Consider the following 24,593-nt stretch of genomic DNA (forward strand, 5'->3'; position numbering starts at 1 on the left):
CTTTTTCTTCCTTCTGTGACCCAACTAGCTACCTGGTCATCCTCATCTACCAGAAAACCCGCTGCTGCATGTTCTTCGAAAGAGACCTCCGGATCTGCTTCCTCAAAGCACTCAGCGTGACGGTGGACCACACTGCCTGGAATACAGGCAGGTGGGAGCCCGGTTAAGTTATTTCGACATCATGTCACGATCCCTGGGTCAAAGATCTTATCGCACAGGGATACAGACGGGAGTTTCAGGAACTCCCAGATTCTTCAAATCCGGCTTACCAGCTTCTACAGAAGCAGGTTTGACTTTACAGGCAGCGGTTCAAAAACTGGTACAGACTCAGTCATTTGTTCCAGTTCCACTACACCTACAGAACAAGGGTTATTATTCCAACCTGTTTGTAGTACCGAAACCGGACGGTTCGGTAAGGCCCATTTTAAACGTAAAGTCACTGAACCTGTACTTACGGGTGTTCAAATTCAAGATGGATTCTCTGAGAGCGGTGATCATGAGGGGGAATTCCTGGTGTCTCTCGACATCAAGGATGCTTACCTTCACATTCCAATTTGGCCGCCTCATCAGACATATCGAAGGTTTGCACTGCAGGACTGTCACTACCAGCTTCAGGCCCTGCCATTTGGCCTCTCCACAGCACCAAGGGTTTTCACCAAGGTGATGGCAGAGATGATGTTTCTCCTCTGCAAACAGGGAGTGTACCTGGACGACCTGCTGATAAAAGCGCCTTCCAGGGAGCTGTTTTTGGACAGCATTGCCCTTCCAACCAGACTTCTCCAGGATCACGGGTGGATTCTGAACCTACCAAAATCCCACCTGGAACCAGGCTTCTGTTCCTAGGAATGATCCTGGATACGGAGGAACAAAAGTTGTTCCTTCCCTTGGAAAAGGCATTAGTAATCCAGTCAATGGTGCGGGATGTCCTAAAACCAACCCAGATATCTGTGCATCTGTGAATTCGCTTTCTGGGGAAGATGGTAGCCTCTGCAGTACAGAAGCTTTCATGCCAGGCAATTCCAGCTGGATCTGTTGAACAAATGGTCCGGATCACATCTTCTCTTGCACCAGAGGATACGTCTGTCGCCAAAAGTCAGGATTTCTCTTCTATGGTTGCTCCATACTTCTCACCTGACCGAGGGTCGACAGTTCGGGATTCAAAATTGTTTTCTGCTAACTAAGGACGCAAGCCTGGGGAACAGTTCCAAGGAAAATGGTCAAGTCAGGAAGCCATTCTTCCGATCAACATTCTGGAATTAAGGGCCATATACAACGCCCTTCTACAGGCATCGCATCTTCAAGATTAAGCCATTCAGGTTCAGTCTGACAATGTGACGGCTGTAACGTACATAAACCGACAGGGCGGAGCGAAGAGCAGAGCTGCAATGTCAGAGTTAACAAAAATTCTCCTCTTGGCAGAAAGACACGCGGTGGCGCTGTCGGACTTCCTCAGCAGACGCAATTTCCATCCAGGAGAGTGAGGCCTTCACCCGCAGGTGTTCGAGTCCTTGACAAGTTGGTGGGGAATTCCACAGATAGACATGATGGCCTTTCATCTCAACAAGAAGCTAAATTGCTATTGTTCTGGGTCGAGGGACTCGCAAGCAGTGGCGGTGGACGCTCTGGTGACTCCATGGGTTTACCAGATGGTTTACGTGTTCCCACCTCTTCCACTGATCCCAAGAATTCTCAAAAGAATAAAAAGGGACAAGGTTGAAGCAATTCTCATTTCTCCAGATTGGCCGAGAAGGACATGTTACGCGGATCTACTGGAGTTGCTCCTGGAGGACCCGTGGCCTCTACCTCTGCGAGAGGATCTTCTGTAACAGGGGCCGTTAGTCTATCAAGACTTATCGCGGCTACGTTTCATGGCATGGAAGTTGAACATCAGATTTAGCCTGGAAAGGCATTCCGAACAAGGTTATTTCAACCCTGATCCAAGCTAGGAAAGGGGTAACGTCTAGACATTACCATCGTATTTGGAAAAAATGTCTCGTGGTGTGAAAACAGGAAATTTCCTGCAGTGGAATTTCAACTGGGACGTTTTCTCCTTTTTCTACAGTCAGGTGTGGATGTGGGCCTACGTTTGGGCTCCTCGAAAGTCCAGATTTCGGCCTTGTCCATTTTCTTCTAAAACAATTGGCTTCCCTCCCTGAGGTTCAGATGTTCTTGAAGGGGGTTCTGCACAACCAACCGCCCTTTCTGCCTCCCACGGCACCTTGGTATCTTAACGTGGTGTGCGGTTTCTGCAATTGGACTAGTTTGAACCTTTACAGGAGGTTGACGTTAAGTTTCTTATGTGGAAGACTGTTACACTGTTGGCCTTGGCTTCCGCAAGGCGTGTGTCCGAACTGGTGGCGTTGTCTCACAAAAGCCCTGATTTGGTTTTTCATGAGGATAGAGCTGAACTCAGAACTCGTCAGCAATTTCTTCCTAAGGTGGTGTCTGCGTTTCATATCAACCAACCTATTGTGGTTCTTATGCTTACTGACATCTCTGCTACCTCAAAGTCCCTGGATGTTGTGAGGGCTTTGAGGATCTACGTGAAGAGGACAGCTCGTCACAGAAAATCTGACTCGCTGTTTGTTCTCTATGATCCCAAGAAAATTGGGTGTCCTCCTTCAAAGCAGTCTATTGCTCGCTGGATCAGGCTTATTCATTGGCAGGATTGCCGGTTCCGAAAGTACAGGCCCACTCTACTAGGTCAGTGGGTTCTTCCTGGGCGGCTTCCCGGGGTATCCCGGCTTTACAGCTCTGTCGAGCAGCTACATGGTCAGGATCGAACACGTTTGCGAAGTTCTACAAGTTCGATACTTTGACCAAACTGAAGGTCCTCAGAGGCCAATCAGTTCTGCTGGAACCTCAGCACTCTCCCACCCGGTTTGGGAGCTTTGGTACATCCCCGTGGTACTAATGTGGACCCCAGTATCCTCTAGGACATAAGAGAAAATAGGATTTTAATTACCTACCGGTAAATCTTTTTCTGGTAGTCCGTAGAGGATACTGGGCGCCCGTCCAGTGCTTCGTGTTTTCTGCCCTGTTACTTAGTTAAGTAATGTTGTTTGGTTCAGCTGTTGCTGTTCCTGTTTTCAAGTTTGGTTAGCATGGCTTTCCTCTTGTTTCTTAAAGTGCCCATGGCTCCTTGTGGACCCGTCTATACCCCATGGTACTAATGTGGACCCCAGTATCCTCTATGGACTACGAGAAAAGGATTTACTGGTAGGTAATTTAAAATCCTATTTTCAGATTGTTTGGGGCATCTGGAAAAATGCTTGTCCGGAGAAGGAAAGGTGAGAGCCACCATCAGTCCTGTGTCATGACAACAGTAAAGCATCCTGAGACCATCCATGTGTATGGTTGCTTCTCAGCCAATGGAGTGGGCTCACTCACAATTTTGCCTAAGAAGACAGCTTTGAATAATGAATGGTACCAAGGGCAACTTCTCCCAACCATTCAAGAACAGTTTGGAGACGAACAATGCCTTTTCCACCATGATGGACCACCTTACCATAAGGCAAAAGTGATCACGAAGTGGCTTGGAGAACAAAATATTAAAATTTTGGGTACATGGCCAGGAAACTCCCAAGACCTAATCCATAGAGAACTTGTGGTCAATCCTCAAGAGGCGGGTGGACAAACAAAAACCCACAAATTCTGACAAACTCCAAGTGGTCATCAGTCAGTATGTCGCCCAGAAGTTGATTGACAGCATGCCAGGGCGAATTGCAGAGGTCTTGTAAAAATCTGGAGAATACTGCGGATGCGGCAGCAATTCGCAGCCCAGTTCCACCAATTTCGCTGGCGCATTGTCGTGGTGGAACAGCACTTTTTTTCTTCGACCAAGTAGGGCCGTTTTCTCTTCAATGCATCGTCGAATCCACCCAATAATTGAGCATAATACTGCCCTGTGATCGTTCTTCCCTTTTCCAGATAGTGGATGAAGATTATGCCTTTTGAATCCCAGAAAACTGTGGCCATGACCTTTCCGGCCGATGGAACCGTCTTCACCTTCTTTGGTGCACGTTCGCCGGGTTAAGTCCACTGTTTTGACTCTTCCTTCATTTCTGGCGTGTAGTGATGGGTCCATGTTTCATCAACAGTCACAAAACGGCGCAGAAACTCCTTTGGATTGCGCTTAAACAGGTCCAAACACTGCTTCAAATTGGTCATGCCCAAATGTTCATGTAGGATATTCTGCACACGTTCAAATGATATGCCTACGATCTCAACAATATCTGCTCTTCACTCGCCGGTCTGCAAATATGATACCCTGTATTTTGTTGATCATTTCATCCGTAGTCTCCTCACTTGGGCGACCTGGACGCTCTTCATCGAGGACGGATGTACGACCACTCTTGAATTCATTGAACCAATATCTGATGGTTGTCATCGAAGGTGAAAGGTCCCCATAAACGGCTTCCAACTTTTCTTTGATTTACTCGCACGTCTTCCCATTCAAAAACAAGACTTTTTTTTTTTTTAATAAAGTAATTTTTATTCAATAATATGGAGATTAAGTTACAGACATTGCATATCAACGGCATATCACATATATCAAATAAATCACATCTTCGTTTATGAGATAAGTTTACAGCAGTGGAGTATCAGGCTGTGTCCATGAGGAAATGAGCAAAAAGCATACAGTTAATCGGCACGTTTGAACCTGCAACATCCGCAACCAATATATAAATCCCCATGAAGTTTTTTGGTTTTTCACCCTTAAACTAACCCCCCCCAAAAAAAGAGGGTACATAAAAAGAAAAAGAAAAGAAGGAAGAAACATAGAAAAAAAACATAGTGAGGAGTAATCATCTAATCCAGGACCTTATCAGTCGTACATGTAATTAGGCGAACCCGCAGAGCTCAGCAGCCAACCATCTAAACATACATCATTAAACAGTAAGTCAGTGGCACAATAGCTCTTCAGTATCCACTATGATTGAGGGATCAGGTGGGAGTGGGGAGATTCCAGCCATGGAGACCAGACTCTTTCAAATTTGGCTGATATATCTTTCCTTGGATATTGTATCATTAACTAGAGTCTTGAGCGCAGAAACTAAAGGACCACTAGGGGCCATCCAGAGCCTTGCAATGCAAACCTTAGCCAAGGCACATACATTGCGAGCATATAGATCCACCGGACCAGTCTCAGAAGTAGAGCATCCCATCCCCAAAATACAGAATTGTGGGGTAAGCAATCCGCCAGTCACTCCCGTACTCTCCAGAATTGACCTTACCCCCAACCAGAACACCCGCAGTCTCGGGCAGTCCCACACTAGATGCCAAAATGTTCCCATATCCACCCCGCACTTAGGGCAGAGGCCAGGTCTGCCAGTCCCAAAAGTGGCCAGTCTAGCCGGAGTCATATATGTTCTATGTAGAATGAAGAATTGAATTTGTTGATACCTGAGGGACTTGGTAACTGTAGCAGGATATTCCAGAGCAAGGGCCCAGTCCTCCTCAGTTATTAGACCTATATCCTCCTCCCATTTTCCACGGAGACGTGTCAAAGGGTCCGCATGGAGTTTGGTAAGAAGATATCCATACGCAAGGGAGACCATCTTAGCTCGACCCAATGTAGTCACAAAGGTCTTGATGGGAAATGGGAGGATTCGTGGGGGGGACTCAGCAAACTGGGACTGGAGGGCATGTCGAAGTTGAAGGTATCTGAAAAAATAGGAGTTGGGTAAATCAAACTCATCTTTCAGTTGCTGAAAGGATTTGAATACACTATCTAGGTAAAGTTGGGAAATAGAAACCACAGATCTAGGGGCCCATACCTCCCGTCCCTCAAGCGCATGCAATTCAGGAAGCCAGTCAGAGTACCAAAGGGGGGTGTCTGGGTCCAGGTCGTCGTACCCTGAGAGGTCTCTCAGGGCCCGCCATATCTTTAAGGCCTGAAAAATAATAGGGGGAAGAAACCGAGCTATGCTCCCACTCAGCAGCACCTGCATAGGAGAGAGGTGAGGAAAATAGCAGCGAATGAACTCACAATGTAAAGAATAATCGCCAGAATCCTGCGCCCATACACTAATATGAGTCAGCTGAGCAGCGTAGTAATACATCTGAAAGTTAGGCATAGCTAGGCCGCCATCAGAGCGCTGCCTGGTGAGGGTATTTAACTGTATCGTAGGTCGTTTGTTAGCCCAAATCAGTGAGGATAGAACACTATTCAATTTCCTATAGAATAATGGATAGATATATACAGGGGACTGGAGAATAATGTATAAAAGTTTGGGCAGTATGATCATTTTAATGAGATTAACCCTGCCAGACACCGTCAGTGGAAGCCTACACCAGGTTTTGGATTTGCACATGATCTGCTGCATTGTCTGGTCCAGGTTCAGAGGGATAAAATCAGAAGGGTCATTAGTTATTTGAATTCCGAGGTATTTAAATTGTATTGTCCAACATAATGGTAGGGAGATTTTGGGAACAGTAGGAGGGGGGCCTATGACTGGCATAATGTATGATTTAGACCAGTTGATCTGAAGACCAGAGTGAGCACCAAAGCTCTCAATCGCACGCAGCAGAATGGGCATTGACCTGGTGTAATCTTGCAAAAACAACAACATGTCGTCGGCATAGAGTGCTATTTTATCCTCACGTGAGCCCGTACAAATTCCCACAATATCTGGGTGCGATCTTACCAAACAGGCCAAGTGCTCAACGGCCAAAGCAAACAGTGTGGGGGATAGGGGGCAGCCCTGCCTAGTACCACGGGACAATTGAAAGGAGGGGGATACATAGCCATTCACCAAGATCCTGGCACTCGGATGTTGATACAGTAATTTAGTCCATCTGATAAAGTTGGGCCCAAAGCCCATACAAGCCATCACCTCCCATAAAATAAGCCCATTCAATGCTGTCAAAGGCCTTGGCCGCGTCCAGCGAGACCACAGCCGAGTCCGAAGGGATGTCATGTGGGAGTTGTAAAATGGTATACAGTCTACGTAGGTTAATAGACGTGGACTTCCCGGGCATAAAGCCAGTCTGGTCCGGGTGAATGAGGGAGGTGATCACGGTGTTAAGTCGTACTGCCAATATCTTTGCCAGGATCTTAGCGTCAGTGGGAATTAGTGATATCGGCCTATAGGAGTCTGGAGACCTAGTGTCCTTACCGGGCTTTGGAATCACTATTATAATTGCCTCTGACATAGAAGGGGGAAGTTCATTATTGGCAAATATATCTAAGTATAAGGCATGGAGCCTGGGCCCGAAAAAATCAACATGAGTTTTGTATACTTCTGAGGGAATTCCATCACACCCCGGAGCCTTGCCATTAGGGGACATACCAATAGCCGCAGTCACCTCCGCGAGCGTCAAAGGCGCCTCCAGTACCTCACGGGCCTCAGAGGAGAGTGCGGGTAGCGGAACACCCCCCAGATAATAGTAGAGATCTAGAGTAGAGCATGTCAACTGTGAGCTATAAACCTTGGTGTAATAGGATCGGAATAACTGCGCAATGTCCGGTGTGGTGTCAACAAAGGAGCCATCACTGTCGGACAATTTGGGTGATCACAGTCCCAGGACGATCATGATGTATCAGTCGGGCCAGGAGGCCACCCGTCCTATCAGCCTGCATATGAATATTAGTAGCCCTAAAGAGGAGGGACCGTGAGTTTTTATCAGACAAGTGGGCAAGCCAAGCCGACTGAGCCACCAGCCAGCGTGCTTTCGTCGTGGGGGTACCATCCAGCAAATATTGGGACTCCAACTCTCTGGCGTCACTCTCAAGGGCCTTTTCCCTTTCCCTAGAGGATACTTTATGAGCTGCTATGCGTCCAATATATGAACCCCTCAAAAACGCCTTGAATGAATCCCATACCATCGTTCCCGGGGCAGACCCCGTATTGTCGTTAAAGTAACCCTCCCACTGAGTCTCCAGGTCACTGCAGTCACCCAGCTGAGTCAGCCAAGAAGGGTGCAACTTCCAGTAAGAGTGCCCCCTCTGACTTTCCACAGCAAGAGTCATCAACAAAGGGGAGTGGTCAGATACCCCTCGGGCCTCGTAGCGGACGTCAGTGATCACAGGGACAAGGGCGGGGGACACCAGTATTAGGTCTATTCTAGAAAAGGAGCCATATGTGCTGGAGAAACAGGAGAACTGACGGACCGCAGGGTGGCGAAGCCTCCACACATCTACTCACTGCAAACTATTCAAGAAATCAGCAAACTTGGTAGAACCACTACCCACCACCGCAGCAATCGGAGAATGCCATCAGTCCAAAGACACATCTAGTATATTATTAAAGTCGCCCAGACATATCACTGGGGTGGTAGGAGAGGAAGCTATAAAAGATGCAGCTTGCTGCAAAACCGCATATGAAAAAGGAGGGGGGACATACACCGCTAAAATGTAATAGGGCTGGGAGCTCAGTTTGCATTCCAGAAATACAAATCTTCCATACGGGTCAGTTTTGACCGATATTAACTCAAATTGCACCGATTTTTTAATCAGAACAGACACACCCCTGAAGAAGGAGGAATGAGTGGCATGGTAAGCCCATCCCACCCAGGCCCGTCGTAGAGATAACAACCGATTTCCCTCTAAGTGGGTCTCGCTGAGGCATGCAATATCCGGGTCATACTTCCTAATCATATTTAGAACCAAAGAGCGTTTAATTTTGTTATTCAAACCTCGGACATTCCATGCCAGAAATTTCAGGTTAATCATGACCCCAGGTATATGCCATGTGCCACACGGATAGACATCTCACAAAATATATCTGAGAATCAGCACTATTAGCCACAGCAACATATATCTCATACAAGCCCTGCGTTGTAAGCCATAACATCCAGTATATCAAACATCCTAGTTTTAGAAAGAACATAGATATGAAAAATAACAAACTAAAGAAAGAAAACCAAAAACAACAAGAGGAGCCGCAACTAGCAGCTTCCCAACCATCCTTCCCCTCCCCGTACACCACCCCGAACACTGGCATACTTATATCCCAAACAACCAACCCCAACTACCAAATGCTAAGAAGGCCTAGATTCTCAGCTTAACCTAAACCTCTTTAACCAGTAGCACTTGAACGTGAAAAGTCTTGAGCCACCAATGCAAAGGGGGGGGCTCCCCGAACTGTGGTAGTCTCCTCCAGTAGTCAAGATCCCAGCATCTTCAACGCAGGGAATCAGTCCGGAGCCAGCTGACGAGCACCCGGCGCAAATCTGTCCAGCCACTGGGCCGCCTCTCTAGGAGAATTAAAGATCTTGGTCTCCCCATCCGCCACTACCCGGAGCCGAGAGGGAAACAGCATGGAGTATGAGAGGTTGAGGTCCCGCAGACGTCGTTTAATTGGCATAAACTGGGCTCGGTCCTACTGGACGTCTGCGGCAAAGTCTGGGAAGGCCGACACCCTGACTCCATTACGGACCAACGGGCCCTTCGTACGACCCAGGCGGAGAACCGAGTCACGATCCTTATAGTGCAGGAATTTGGCGATGAAGGTGCGAGGAGGGGCACCAGGAGGTAGCGGCCGAGATGGTATCCTATGTGCACGCTCCACCGTGAATTGGGCCGTAAAGGACTCAGCGCCATATATCTCTTTAAGCCAGGATTCAAGGAAGTCCTCCGGCTGCGAGCCCTCTTCTCTCTCAGGCAGACCCACAAATCGTACATTGTTTCTGCGCAGCCGACCCTCCACGTCTAGAAGCTTGGTTTGGAGGGATGAGACCTGCTGGGTCACCGCGGACACGGATTGCTTGAGGGGGCCACACACATCCTCCAAGTTGGAGACACGCGTCTCCGCCTCACCCACTCTCTCACGGATACGCTGAACATCTTGTCGGAGTAAGGAGAGGTCGCACTGCACCTTTTCCATCTTATCGGAGAGACGCTGCTCACTGCCGGCTATAGCCTCCAACACCTGCTGAATAGACGGCGCCTCCGCTGCCGTTGGGGAGTTGGCAGTAGACGCAGAAGGGGAGCTTGAGTGTGTTGGAGAGGCACCCTGAGGTGGAGCCGATGACCCCCTGGGGTTGGGTTGCCTAACAAATCTCTCTAGTTTGGCCGCGGGCGCACTCTGGCCGTTCCTAACCATATTGACAAGGAGCAGTCACACACACCTCCGGGTAGGGTTGCAGTATAGAAGTGCAATTAGAAGACAGCAGGCTGTATGTTTTTAGAGCCGGGAAGCAACCGTGCCCAATCTTTGGGTCAAAATATCAATGGATAAGAAGCACAGGCTTTGTGTGAAAGTAAAAATATTATAGGTATTATTGAGGAGAGAATGTCCTGCAGCAAATTCCAGGAGGCAAAGGTATGGTATTGGTGTGTAATACACTGTGAGATATTAGTGTAGCACAATAGTACAGTGAGTTCCAAGCTACATGCGGCTCTTGCAGGGTAGACTGGGAGAGCTGTGCAATGAGGCTGTATATGGAGCTGCACCCAAAATGGCCCCTGGGTTTATAGGCACTTCTCCCCTTTCCCTGGAGTACCTTTCTTTGTTGTCCTGCCAGCAGTCCCAGGCCCCCTCCAACCAGGTGCAGGAGGGTTATCAATGTCCTCTATGGTGTCTCCTGCGGCCAGACAGCGCCGCCCGCCCGTCAATGATGCCCCGGGAGTTGCGCGGCCGGGAGCGCCAAACTCGAGGTCGGGGATCCGGAGGAGTCACAGGCCGCAATGCCGGAAGTCGTCCGCCGCGGTCAGCCAGCACTCGGAGATCGCGGACGAAGGTGCCCGCCGCTGCCCGGAGGTAAGGGGGGACCAGCACTGGGGGGTAGACACTCCGGAGGGACTCAGGATGGGTCCAGGAGTTGTTGGAACGGGGAGCTCCCGGGATCCGCTGCCTACTCCTTCACCGCCGTGGCCACGCCCCTCCAAAAAAACAAACCAAGACTTTAATCACCGATCGGTACTGCACTTTCTCCATAGTTGGAAGTGAGCAAATTTGAGTTTTTCCAACAGCTACCAAAACAAAAGTACACAATGAATTTATCTGAAATTCTGACAGTCAGATGACACTAAACGATGATATACAGGTTTGACAGTGGCGCCATCTGTCTTCAAACACGGGTATTTCTCTGACGTCCTAAGTGGATGCTGGGGACTCCGTCAGGACCATGGGGAATAGCGGCTCCGCAGGAGACAGGGCACAAAAGTAAAAGCTTTAGGATCAGGTGGTGTGCACTGGCTCCTCCCCCTATGACCCTCCTCCAAGCCTCAGTTAGATTTTTGTGCCCGGCCGAGAAGGGTGCAATCTAGGTGGCTCTCCTAAAGAGCTGCTTAGAGTAAAAGTTTTGTTAGGTTTTTTTATTTTCAGTGAGTCCTGCTGGCAACAGGCTCACTGCATCGAGGGACTTAGGGGAGAGAAGTGAACTCACCTGCGTGCAGGATGGATTGGCTTCTTAGGCTACTGGACACCATTAGCTCCAGAGGGAGTCGGAACACAGGTCTCACCCTGGGGTTCGTCCCGGAGCCGCGCCGCCGACCCCCTTGCAGATGCCGAAAAGTGAAGAGGTCCAGAAACCGGCGGCAGAAGACTTTTCAGTCTTCATAAGGTAGCGCACAGCACTGCAGCTGTGCGCCATTGTTGTCAGCACACTTCATAGCAGCGGTCACTGAGGGTGCAGGGCGCTGGGGGGTGCGCCCTGGGCAGCAATGATAGTACCTTATTCTGGCTAAAAATACATCACATATAGCCCCTGGGGGCTATATGGATGTATTTAACCCCTGCCAGGTCTCAGAAAAACGGGAGAAGAAGTCCGCCGAAAAGGGGGCGGGGCTTATTCTCCTCAGCACACAGCGCCATTTTCCCTCACAGAAATGCTGGTGGGAAGGCTCCCAGGCTCTCCCCTGCACTGCACTACAGAAACAGGGTTAAAACAGAGAGGGGGGGCACTTATTTGGCGATATGTATATATATATTAAAATGCTATAAGGGAAAAACACTTATATAAAGGTTGTCCCTGTATAATTATAGCGTTTTTGGTGTGTGCTGGCAAACTCTCCCTCTGTCTCCCCAAAGGGCTAGTGGGGTCCTGTCCTCTATCAGAGCATTCCCTGTGTGTGTGCTGTGTGTCGGTACGTGTGTGTCGACATGTATGAGGACGATGTTGGTGAGGAGGCGGAGCAATTGCCTGTAATGGTGATGTCACTCTCTAGGGAGTCGACACCGGAATGGATGGCTTATTTAAGGAATTACGTGATAATGTCAACACGCTGCAAGGTCGGTTGACGACATGAGACGGCCGGCAAACCAATTAGTACCTGTCCAGGCGTCTCAAACACCGTCAGGGGCGTTAAAACGTCCTTTTACCTCAGTCGGTCGACACAGACACAGACACGGACACTGACTCCAGTGTCGACGGTGAAGAAACAAATGTATTTTCCTTTAGGGCCACACGTTACTTGTTAAGGGCAATGAAGGAGATGTTACATATTTCTGATACTACAAGTACCACAAAAAAGGGTATTATGTGGAGTGTGAAAAAACTACATGTGGTTTTTCCTGAATCAGATAAATTAAATGAAGTGTGTGATGATGCGTGGGTTTCCCCCGATAGAAAATTATTGGCGGTATACCTTTTCCCGCCAGAAGTTATGGCGCGTTGGGAAACACCCCTTAGGGTGGATAAGGCGCTCACACGCTTATCAAAATACGGCCGCCCTCAAGGAGCCAACTGATAGGAGGCTGGAAAATATCCTAAAAAGTATATACACACATATTGGTGTTATACTGCGACCAGCGATCGCCTCAGCCTGGATGGGCAGCGCTGGGGTGGCTTGGTCGGATTCCCTGACTGGAAATATTGATACCCTTGACAGGGACAGTATTTTATTGACTATAGAGCATTTAAAGGATGCATTTCTATATATGCGAGATGCACAGAGGGATATTTGCACTCTGGCATCAAGAGTAAGTGCGATGTCCATATCTGCCAGAAGATGTTTATGGACACGACAGTGGTCAGGTGATGCAGATTCCAAACGGCACATGGAAGTATTGCCGTATAAAGGGGAGGAGTTATTTGGGGTCGGTCCATCGGATCTGGTGGCCACGGCAACAGCTGGAAAATCCACCTTTTTACCCCAAGTCACATCTCAGCAGAAAAAGACATCGTCTTTTCAGCCTCAGTCCTTTCGTCCCCATAAGGGAAGAAGACTGCAGCAGGCAGCCCATTCCCAGGAACAGAAGCCTTTCACCGCTTCTGCCAAGTCCTCAGCATGACGCTGGGGCCGTACAAACAGGTGCGGTGGGGGGTCGTCTCAAGAGTTTCAGCACGCAGTGGGCTTACTCGCAAGTGGACCCCTGGATCCTACAAGTAGTATCCCAGGGGTACAGATTGGAGATTCGAGACGTCTCCCCCTCGCAGGTTCCTGAAGTTTGCTTTACCAACGTCTCCCTCCGACAGGGGGGCAGTATTGGAAACAATTCACAAGCTGTATTGCCAGCAGGTGATAATCAAAGTACCCCTCCTACAACAAGGAAAGGGGTATTATTCCACACTATATTGTGGTACTGAAGCCAGACGGCTCGGTGAGACCTATTCTAAATCTGAAATATTTGAACACTTACATACAAAGGTTCAAATCAAGATGGAGTCACTCAGAGCAGTGATAGCGAACCAGGAAGAAGGGGACTATATGGTGTCCCTGGACATCAAGGATGCTTACCTCCATGTCCCAATTTGCCCTTCTCACTAAGGGTACCTCAGGTTCGTGGTACAAAACTGTCACTATCAGTTTCAGACGCTGCCGTTTGGATTGTCCACGGCACCCCGGGTCTTTACCAAGGTAATGGCCGAAATGATGATTCTTCTTCAAAGAAAAGGCGTCTTAATTATCCCTTACTTGGACGATCTCCTGATAAGGGCAAGGTCCAGAGAACAGTTGGAGGTCGGAGTAGCACTATCTCAAGTAGTTCTACGACAGCACGGGTGGATTCTAAATATTCCAAAATCGCAGCTGTCTCCGACGACACGTCTGCTGTTCCTAGGGATGTTTCTGGACACAGTCCAGAAAAAGGTGTTTCTCCCGGAGGAGAAAGCCAGGGAGTTATCCGAGCTAGTCAGGAACCTCCTAAAACCAGGAAAAGTGTCAGTGCATCATTGCACAAGGGTCCTGGGAAAAATGGTGGCTTCTTACGAAGCGATTCCATTCGGCAGATTTCACGCAAGAACTTTTCAGTGGGATCTGCTGGAAAAATGGTCCGGATCGCATCTTCAGATGCATCAGCGGATAACCCTGTCTACAAGGACAAGGGTGTCTCTTCTGTGGTGGCTGCAGAGTGCTCCTCTACTAAAGGGCCACAGATTCGGCATTCAGGACTGGGTCCTGGTGACCACGGATGCCAGCCTGAAAGGCTGGGGAGCAGTCACACAAGGAAAAAATTTCCAGGGAGTGTGATCAAGTCTGGAGACTTCTCTCCACATAAATATACTGGAGCTAAGAGCAATTTACAATGCTCTAAGCTTAGCAAGACCTCTGCTTCAAGGTCAGCCGGTATTGATCCAGTGGGACAACATCACGGCAGTCGCCCACGTAAACAGACAGGGCGGCACAAGAAGCAGGAGGACAATGGCAGAAACTGCAAGGATTCTTCGCTGGGCGGAAAATCATGTGATAGCACTGTCAGCAGTGTTCATTCCGGGAGTGGACAACTGGGAAGCAGACTTCCTCAGCACGACCTCCACCCGGGAGAGTGGGGACTTCATCGGGAAGTCTTCCACATGATTGTGAACCGTTGGGAAAGACCAAAGGTGAACATGATGGCGTCCCGCCTGAACAAAAAACTGGACAGGTATTGCGCCAGGTCAAGAGACCCTCAGGCAATAGCTGTGGACGTTCTGGTAACACCGTGGGTGTACCAGTCGGTGTATGTGTTCCCTCCTCTGCTTCTCATACCTAAGGTACTGAGAATTATAAGACGTAGAGGAGTAAGAACTATACTCGTGGCTCCGGATTGGCCAAGAAGGACTTGGTACCCGGAACTTCAAGAGATGCTCACAGAGGACTCATGGCCTCTGCCGCTAAGAAGGGACTTGCTTCAGCAAGTACCATGTCTGTTCCAAGACTTACCGCGGCTGCGTTTGACGGCATGGCGGTTGAACGCCGGATCCTAAGGGAAAAAGGCATTCCGGAAGAGGTCATTCCTACCCTGGTCAAAGCCAGGAAGGAGGTGACCGCACAACATTATCACCACATGTGGCGTAAATATGTTGCGTGGTGTGAGGCTAGGAAGGCCCCACGAAGAAATTTCAACTCGGTCGATTCCTGCATTTCCTGCAAACAGGAGTGTCTATGGGCCTCAAATTGGGGTCCATTAAGGTTCAAATTTCGGCCCTGTCGATTTTCTTCCAGAAAGAATTGGCTTCAGTTCCTGAAGTCCAGAAGTTTGTCAAGGGAGTACTGCATATACAACCCCCTTTTGTGCCTCCAGTGGCACTGTGGGATCTCAACGTAGTTCTGGGATTCCTCAAATCACATTGGTTTAAACCGCTCAAATCTGTGGATTTGAAATATCTCACATGGAAAGTGACCATGATGTTGGCCCTGGCCTCGGCCAGGCGAGTGTCAGAATTGGCGGTCTCACAAAAGCCCATATCTGATTGTCCATTCGGACAGGGCAGAGCTGCGGACTCGTCCCCAGTTTCTCCCTAAGGTGGTGTCAGCGTTTCACCTGAACCAGCTTATTGTGGTACCTGCGGCTACTAGGGACTTGGAGGACTCCAAGTTGCTAGATGTTGTCAGGACCCTGAAAATATAGGTTTCCAGGACGGCTGGAGTCAGGAAAACTGACTTGCTGTTATCCTGTATGCACCCAACAAACTGGGTGCTCTTGCTTCTAAGCAGATGATTGCTAGTTGGATGTGTAGTACAATTCAGCTTGCACATTCTGTGGCAGGCCTGCCACAGCCAAAATATGTAAATGCCCATTCCACAAGGAAGGTGGGCTCATCTTGGGCGGCTGCCCGAGGGGTCTCGGCTTTGCAACTTTGCCGAGCTGCTACTTGGTCAGGGGCACACCCTGGCTGAGGAGGACCTGGAGTTCTCTCACTCGGTGCTGCAGAGTCATCCGCACTCTCCCGCCCGTTTGGGAGCTTTGGTATAATCCCCATGGTCCTGACGGAGTCCCCAGCATCCACTTAGGACGTCAGAGAAAATAAGAATTTACTTACCGATAATTCTATTTCTCGTAGTCCGTAGTGGATGCTGGGCGCCCATCCCAAGTGCGGATTGTCTGCAATACTTGTACATAGTTATTGTTACAAAAATCGGGTTATTATTGTTGTGAGCCATCTTTTCAGAGGCTCCGCTGTTATCATGCTGTTAACTGGGTTCAGATCACGAGTTGTACGGTGTGATTGATGTGGCTGGTATGAGTCTTACCCGGGATTCAAAATCCTTCCTTATTGTGTACGCTCGTCCGGGCACAGTATCCTAACTGAGGCTTGGAGGAGGGTCATAGGGGGAGGAGCCAGTGCACACCACCTGATCCTAAAGCTTTTACTTTTGTGCCCTGTCTCCTGCGGAGCCGCTATTCCCCATGGTCCTGACGGAGTCCCCAGCATCCACTACGGACTACGAGAAATAGAATTATCGGTAAGTAAATTCTTATTTTATCAATCACCCCTCGTATATCCCGGGTGTGGTATGCAAGGTCGACAGTAACTAGGTCGACCACTATTGGTTGACAGGGTCTGTAGGTCGACATGGTGTAGGTCGACAGGTCAAAAGGTAGACATGAGTTTTTTAATGGGGGTTTTTTGTGTCGTTCTCTCCGTACAGTGATCGGGACCCCAATTAGTGCACTGTGTTCCCTCGCATGGCTCGCTTCGCTCATCATGCTTCGGGCAAGGTGCCTCGCTGCGCTCTGCACAGGTTACTATTCCCAATCGTAGTCCGCGTGGATTAAGTATGAAAAAGGTCAAAAAAAAAAAGAAAAAATTATTAAAACCTCATGTTGACCTTTTGACCTAGAACATGTCAACCTAGTTACTGTCGACCTAGAGACCGGATCCCGTATATCCCTTTCTCCCCCTTTATAATAGTGACATTCTGATGCAGTTTAATGCCTTTATGGCCATATCTCCAAAGTCAGCCACTATTTGAATGGAGGACTTTAATAATGTTATGAATAAATGCTTTAATATATGGTAAAAATAATGTTCCCAAGCTTCATCCTGTGTCCGTAGTTAGTCAATGAAAACAGGCTAACGGACTTACAGTATGTCTTTAGGACTCCCAAGCTTGAGCAAGTTTCTTGTTTTCTGCAGTACAGTAGATCAGTTTTTCGTGTCTTATGTATACAGGCTGAGGAGTGGTGTTTTTAGCTATACCTGGCAAAAGAAAACTGGAAATGTTTGATGAATGAGGCTCCTGACAATTTTTAACCCCTGACATAGCCTACAACCGCTGACATAGTTTTTGAATAATTGCTACGGTAACTTTGTAAGCTTCAAGGGTTCAATATACAGACCATGGGTTTTGTCTATATATTGGATAGGATAGTTCTGTCTCCTGATAGTAAAATTGCATTTGATGCTCCGTTAGTTATTAGAGGCCCATACACACTGGGCGATTTTGAGCTGAAAGCAGATCACGTTTGGTGTGTTGAGCTGCTTTCAGCTCAAAGCCGCCCAGTGTGCATGGACAAGCGATGAGCGCTGATGCGCGCTCCTGCTTCATCGCTGGCAGCCGCCGTTCATCTACTGGTATTACTAGTAGATGAACGGCGGGGTGAGCGGCTTTCCATAGCGTCCTCCTATGGAAAGCCGCTCACCCCCGCTGACATCGCTGGGCAGGGGGGAAAAGCGCTCAGTGTGTATGCACTGAGCGCTTTTCAGCCCAGCAATGTCAGCGATTGTCGCTGTTCATACATGCTGGGCAAAAACGCCCAGTGTGTATGCACTTTTTAACAATTTATTATATAGCGCAGCAAATTCTGTTGTGCTTTAGAATTGGAAACAATCCTAAAACAAAATTGGGTCATATCAGACTGTCATAGAGGTAGGAAGACCCTGCTCGCAAGCTTACAATCTATAGGGAAATAGGCATTGATACACAGGGATAGATGTTATCTATTGCATAACTGTCCACCAGGTTGCAAAGGTTCTTGGTGGGCTTTATGATATGGCCACACAGCAATGTTGGCCTGATAATGTGATATACACAGCTATGCCTACTATTGTGTTTAGACTTTTTCTTTTAATGTAGTCATTTGAATGAGATGTATGGTGTTTTGGCACAGTACTTCATGATGTGAAGAAAAAGGAAAAGAAAAGGAGTGCTGCTGGAATGAATGTTATTATGACTCAGTATTTAAAGTTAGCATGTTGTCCACTAGATGGCAGTATGCTCATTTTAACACATGTTCTGTAGAGGGGAGTGCAATGCAGTATGATGAGTAACCCGGTTGCATTTTAACAGTTTCAAGTAATTTGTTTTAATAGATGAGGAGGAATACTTTTAAGAAGCATACATTTTCTGAGTATATTATTATAAGTGAAGGTTTGCTAACTGCATGGGTGTTTGTTGGGGGTCTGGTATGTTTTGTCAACAGTCATTATGTAGACACAATGTCAACATGTTCATAATGTCAGCAGCCAAAATGTTGACTGGTAAATACTGTTGACACACAATTTTATACCTCATCCCCCAAACCCCACCCTAAAATTTCTATTGTCGATATTTAACATTATTCTGTCATTGGAATTGACTTCATTGTAACGGACTGCTATGCGTTCATTGTTTTTTTCTTCTTCATATGACTTAAAAGAAGTAGTTTACTTTGACTTAATTTGTGGTAATAGGTCTCCAGTTAGACCATTTGTGTTGTAGTTTACTTGATAAAATGGTTCCACAAAGATCAGAAAACAGGAAACCGGAAACAAAAGCAGTAATATTTCTGTATTGAATTGGTCATAATTATTGACCTATAAATCTGCTCTTTTAGGAAGCAGAATAGTATTGAAGTAAGGCTGGGTACACACTAGTGCGACCAGCAATTGTGCCAATGTGCAGGGCAATTACCCTTTGCCCTGCGCTTTGGGAGATTGGCGGTACACAATAGGGAGATATTAATAAGCGATGGAACAATTACTGTTCCATCCCTCATTAATCACTGCATCGCATGCGACCAATCCCGTAGGGTGCATGCAAGCCCATACTGCCATACACGGCTAATTTGCACGATACGGCTAATTTGTCGTTTCGATTTGCTTGGATAGGATAAATCTGCACGATAGTGTTCACCCAGCTTTAGACATGTCTTGACAACAGCTACACATGAAAGTATCTCTATCTTATCCCAGGTGGTGGTAAGTGCCAAGTTCTGCACTAGGGCTTGCTACTTTGTTTGTGCCACTGATGTGAAGTATTTATTGGAACTCTAATAATTCATAATTTGCTTTACAGCTTAATTGTTTCTTGTATTCAACAATGTATCTTTTTGTTTTTGCATAGCCACTCTTTCTCTGACGTCCTAGTGGATGCTGGGAACTCCGTAAGGACCATGGGGAATAGACGGGCTCCGCAGGAGACTGGGCACTCTAAAAGAAAGATTAGGTACTATCTGGTGTGCACTGGCTCCTCCCTCTATGCCCCTCCTCCAGACCTCAGTTAGATTTCTGTGCCCGGCCGAGCTGGATGCACACTAGGGGCTCTCCTGAGCTCCTAGAAAGAAAGTATATGTTAGGTTTTTTATTTTACAGTGAGACCTGCTGGCAACAGGCTCACTGCAACGAGGGACTAAGGGGAGAAGAAGCGAACCTACCTGCTTGCAGCTAGCTTGGGCTTCTTAGGCTACTGGACACCATTAGCTCCAGAGGGATCGACCGCAGGACCCGTCCTTGGTGTTCGTTCCCGGAGCCGCGCCGCCGTCCCCCTTACAGAGCCAGAAGCATGAAGATGGTCCGGAAAATCGGCGGCAGAATACTTCAGTCTTCACCAAGGTAGCGCACAGCACTGCCGCTGTGCGCCATTGCTCCTCATACACACTTCACACTCCGGTCACTGAGGGTGCAGGGCGCTGGGGGGGGGCGCCCTGAGCAGCAATAAAAACACCTTGGCTGGCAAAATAATCACAATATATAGCCCCAGAGGCTATATATGTGATAATTACCCCTGCCAGAATCCATAAAAAAGCGGGAGAAAAGTCCGCGAAAAAGGGGCGGAGCTATCTCCCTCGGCACACTGGCGCCATTTTCTCTTCACAGTGTAGCTGGAAGACAGCTCCCCAGGCTCTCCCCTGTAGTTTTCAGGCTCAAAGGGTTAAAAAGAGAGGGGGGGCACTAAATTTAGGCGCAATATTGTTTATACAAGCAGCTATTGGGGAAAATTCACTCAGTGATCGTATTTATCCCTACATTATATAGCGCTCTGGTGTGTGCTGGCATACTCTCTCTCTGTCTCCCTAAAGGGCTGTGTGGGGTCCTGTCCTCAGTCAGAGCATTCCCTGTGTGTGTGCGGTGTGTCGGTACGGCTGTGTCGACATGTTTGATGAGGAGGCTTATGTGGAGGCGGAGCAGATGCCGATAAATGGGATGTCGCCCCCTGGGGGCCGACACCAGAGTGGATGGAGTGTCAACTCCTTACATAAAAGGCTGGATGACGTAACAGCTATGGGACAGCCGGCTTCTCAGCCCGCGCCTGCCCAGGCGTCTCAAAGGCCATCAGGGGCTCAAAAACGCCCGCTCCCTCAGATGGCAGACACAGATGTCGACACGGAGTCTGACTCCAGTGTCGACGAGGTTGAGACATATACACAATCCACTAGGAACATCCGTTACATGATCCCGGCAATAAAAAATGTGTTACACATTTCTGACATTAACCCCAAGTACCACTAAAAAAGGGTTTTATGTTTGGGGAGAAAAAGCAGGCAGTGTTTTGTTCCCCCATCAAATGAGTGAATGAAGTGTGAAAAAGCGTGGGTTCCCCCGATAAGAAACTGGTAATTTCTAAAAAGTTACTGATGGCGTACCTTTTCCCGCCAGAGGATAAGTTACGCTGGGAGATATCCCCTAGGGTGGATAAGGCGCTCACACGTTTGTCAAAAAAGGTGGCACTGCCGTCTTAGGATACGGCCACTTTGAAGGTACCTGCTGATAAAAAGGAGGAGGCTATCCTGAAGTCTGTATTTACACACTCAGGTACTAGACTGAGACCTGCAGATAGTGCTGCTGCAGCGTGGTCTGTAACCCTGTCAAACAGGGATACTATTTTGCGAACATAAGTCGTTGTCTTATATATGAGGGATGCACAGAGGGATATTTTGCCGGCTGGCATCCAGAATTAATGCAATGGCCATTCTGTCTGGAGGGTATTAGAGACCCGACACTGGACAGGTGATGCTGACTTTAAAAGGCACATAGAGAATTGTTTGGGGATGGTCTCTGGGACCTCGTATCCACAGCAACAGCTGGGAAGAAAATTTTTTACCTCAGGTTTCCTCACAGCCTAAGAAAGCACTGTATTATCAGGTACAGTCCTTTCGGCTTCAGAAAAGCAAGCGGGTCAAAGGCGCTTCCTTTCTGCACAGAGACGAGGGAAGAGGGAAAAAGCTGCACCAGTCAGCCAGTTCCCAGAATCAAAATTCTTCCCCCGCTTCCTCTCAGTCCACCGCATGACGCGGGGGCTCCACAGGCGTAGCCAGGTACGGTGGGGGGCCGCCGCAAAAATTTCAGCGATCAGTGGGCTCGCTCACAGGTGGATCCCTGGATCCTTCAAGTAGTATCTCAGGGGTACAGGCTGGAATTCGAGGCGTCTCCCCCCCCGCCGTTTCCTCAAATCTGCCTTGCCGACAACTCCCTCAGGCAGGGAGGCTGTGCTAGAGGCAATTCACAAGCTGTATTCCCAGCAGGTGATAGTCAAGGTGCCCCTACTTCAACAAGGACGGGGTTACTATTCCACACTGTTTGTGGTACCGAAACCGGACGGTTCGGTGAGACCCATTTTAAATTTGAAGTCCTTGAACACATACATAAAAAAATTCAAGTTCAAGATGGAATCGCTCAGGGCGGTTATTGCAAGCCTGGAGGAGGGGGATTACATGGTATCCCTGGACATCAAGGATGCTTACCTACATGTCCCCATTTACCATCCTCACCAGGAGTACCTCAGATTTGTGGTACAGGATTGCCATTACCAATTCCAAACACTGCCGTTTGGACTGTCCACGGCACCGAGGGTCTTTACCAAGGTAATGGCAGAAATGATGATACTCCTTCGAAAAAAGGGAGTTTTTTAATTATCCCGTACTTGGACGATCTCCTTATAAAGGCGAGGTCCATGGAGCAGTTGTTGGTCGGAGTAGCACTATCTCGGGAAGTGCTACAACAGCACGGATGGATTCTATACATTCCAAAGTCACAGCTGGTTCCTACCACACGCCTGCTGTTCCTGGGGATGGTTCTGGACACAAAACAGAAAAAAAGTGTTTCTCCCGCAGGAGAAAGCCAAGGAGCTGTCATCTCTAGTCAGAGACCTCCTGAAACCAAAACAGGTATCGGTGCATCACTGCACACGAGTCCTGGGAAAAATGGTAGCTTCTTACGAAGCAAAATTCCATTCGGCAGGTTCCATGCAAGAACCTTTCAGTGGGACCTCTTGGACAAGTGGTCGGAATCGCATCTTCAGATGCATCGGCTGATAACCCTGTCTCCAAGGACCAGGGTATCTGTACTGTGGTGGCTGCAGAGTGCTCATCTTCAAGAGGGCCGCAGATTCGGCATACAGGACTGGGTCCTGGTAACCACGGATGCCAGCCTTCGAGGCTGGGGGGCAGTCACACAGGGAAGAAATTTCCAAGGACTTTGGTCAAGTCAGGAGTCGTCCCTACACATAAATATTCTGGAACTGAGGGCCATTTACAATGCCCTAAGTCTGGCAAGGCCTCTGCTTCAAAACCAGCCGGTACTGATCCAATCAGACAACATCACGGCAGTCGCCCATGTAAACCGACAGGGCGGCACAAGAAGCAGGATGGCGATGGCAGAAGCCACAAGGATTCTCCGATGGGCGGAAAATCACGTACTAGCACTGTCAGCAGTGTTCATTCCGGGAGTGGACAACTGGGAAGCAGACTTCCTCAGCAGGCACGACCTACACCCGGGAGAGTGGGGACTTCATCCAGCAGTCTTCCTACTGTTGGTAAACCGCTGGGAAAGGCCACAGGTGGACATGATGGCGTCCCGCCTCAACAAGAAGCTAAAGAGATATTGCGCCAGGTCAAGGGACCCTCAGGCGATAGCTGTGGACGCTCTAGTGACACCGTGGGTGTACCAGTCGGTTTATGTGTTCCCTCCTCTGCCCCTCATACCAAAGGTACTGAGAATAATAAGAAGGCGAGGAGTAAGAACGATACTCGTGGTTCCGGATTGGCCAAGAAGAGCTTGGTACCCGGAACTTCAAGAAATGATATCAGAGGACCCATGGCCTCTACCGCTCAGACAGGATCTGCTACAGCAGGGGCCCTGTCTGTTCCAAGACTTACCGCGGCTGCGTTTGACGGCATGGCGGTTGAATTCCGGATCCTAAAGGAAAAGGGCATTCCGGAGGAAGTCATTCCTACGCTGATAAAAGCCAGGAAAGAAGTAACCGCAAACCATTATCACCGCATTTGGCGGAAATATGTTGCGTGGTGTGAGGCCAGGAAGGCCCCTACAGAGGAATTTCAGCTGGGTCGTTTTCTGCACTTCCTACAGTCAGGAGTGACTATGGGCCTAAAATTGGGTTCCATTAAGGTCCAGATTTCGGCTCTGTCGATTTTCTTCCAGAAAGAACTGGCTTCACTGCCTGAAGTTCAGACTTTTGTTTCATATTCAGCCCCCTTTTGTGCCTCCTGTGGCACCTTGGGATCTCAATGTGGTATTGAATTTCCTGAAATCACATTGGTTTGAACCACTTAAAACCGTGGATCTCAAATATCTCACGTGGAAAGTGGTCATGTTATTGGCTTTGGCTTCGGCAAGGCGTGTGTCAGAATTGGCGGCTTTGTCATGTAAAAGCCCTTATCTGATTTTCCATATGGATAGGGCAGAATTGAGGACTCGTCCCCAGTTTCTCCCTAAGGTCGTATCAGCTTTTCACTTGAACCAACCCTATTGTGGTGCCTGCGGCTACTAGGAACTTGGAGGATTCCAAGTTACTGGACGTAGTCAGGGCCTTGAAAATTTATGTTTCCAGGACGGCTGGAGTCAGGAAAACTGACTCGCTTTTTATCCTGTATGCACCCAATAAAATAGGTGCTCCTGCTTCTAAGCAGACTATTGCTCGCTGGATTTGTAGCACAATTCAGCTGGCGCATTCTGCGGCTGGATTGCCGCATCCTAAATCAGTGAAAGCCCATTCCACGAGGAAGGTGGGCTCATCTTGGGCGGCTGCCCGAGGGGTCTCGGCTTTACAACTTTGCCGAGCTGCTACTTGGTCAGGGGCAAACACGTTTGCTAAATTCTACAAATTTGATACCCTGGCTGAGGAGGACCTTGAGTTCTCTCATTCGGTGTTGCAGAGTCATCCGCACTCTCCCGCCCGTTTGGGAGCTTTGGTATAATCCCCATGGTCCTTACGGAGTCCCCAGCATCCACTAGGACGTCAGAGAAAATAAGATTTTACTCACCGGTAAATCTATTTCTCGTAG

At 48.4% G+C, this 24,593-nt stretch overlaps 1 protein-coding gene across 2 annotated transcripts in view; it reads left to right on the forward strand.

Annotated features, from left to right (window-relative positions):
* The window catches only part of RNF13 (ring finger protein 13), a 322,147-nt gene that overhangs the window by 186,796 nt on the left and 110,758 nt on the right, over positions 1 to 24,593 (forward strand). The gene's annotated exons all lie outside the window — the stretch shown is intronic.

Source organism: Pseudophryne corroboree, chromosome 4 (assembly GCF_028390025.1).
Source record: "Pseudophryne corroboree isolate aPseCor3 chromosome 4, aPseCor3.hap2, whole genome shotgun sequence".
Lineage (NCBI taxonomy): Eukaryota > Metazoa > Chordata > Amphibia > Anura > Myobatrachidae > Pseudophryne > Pseudophryne corroboree.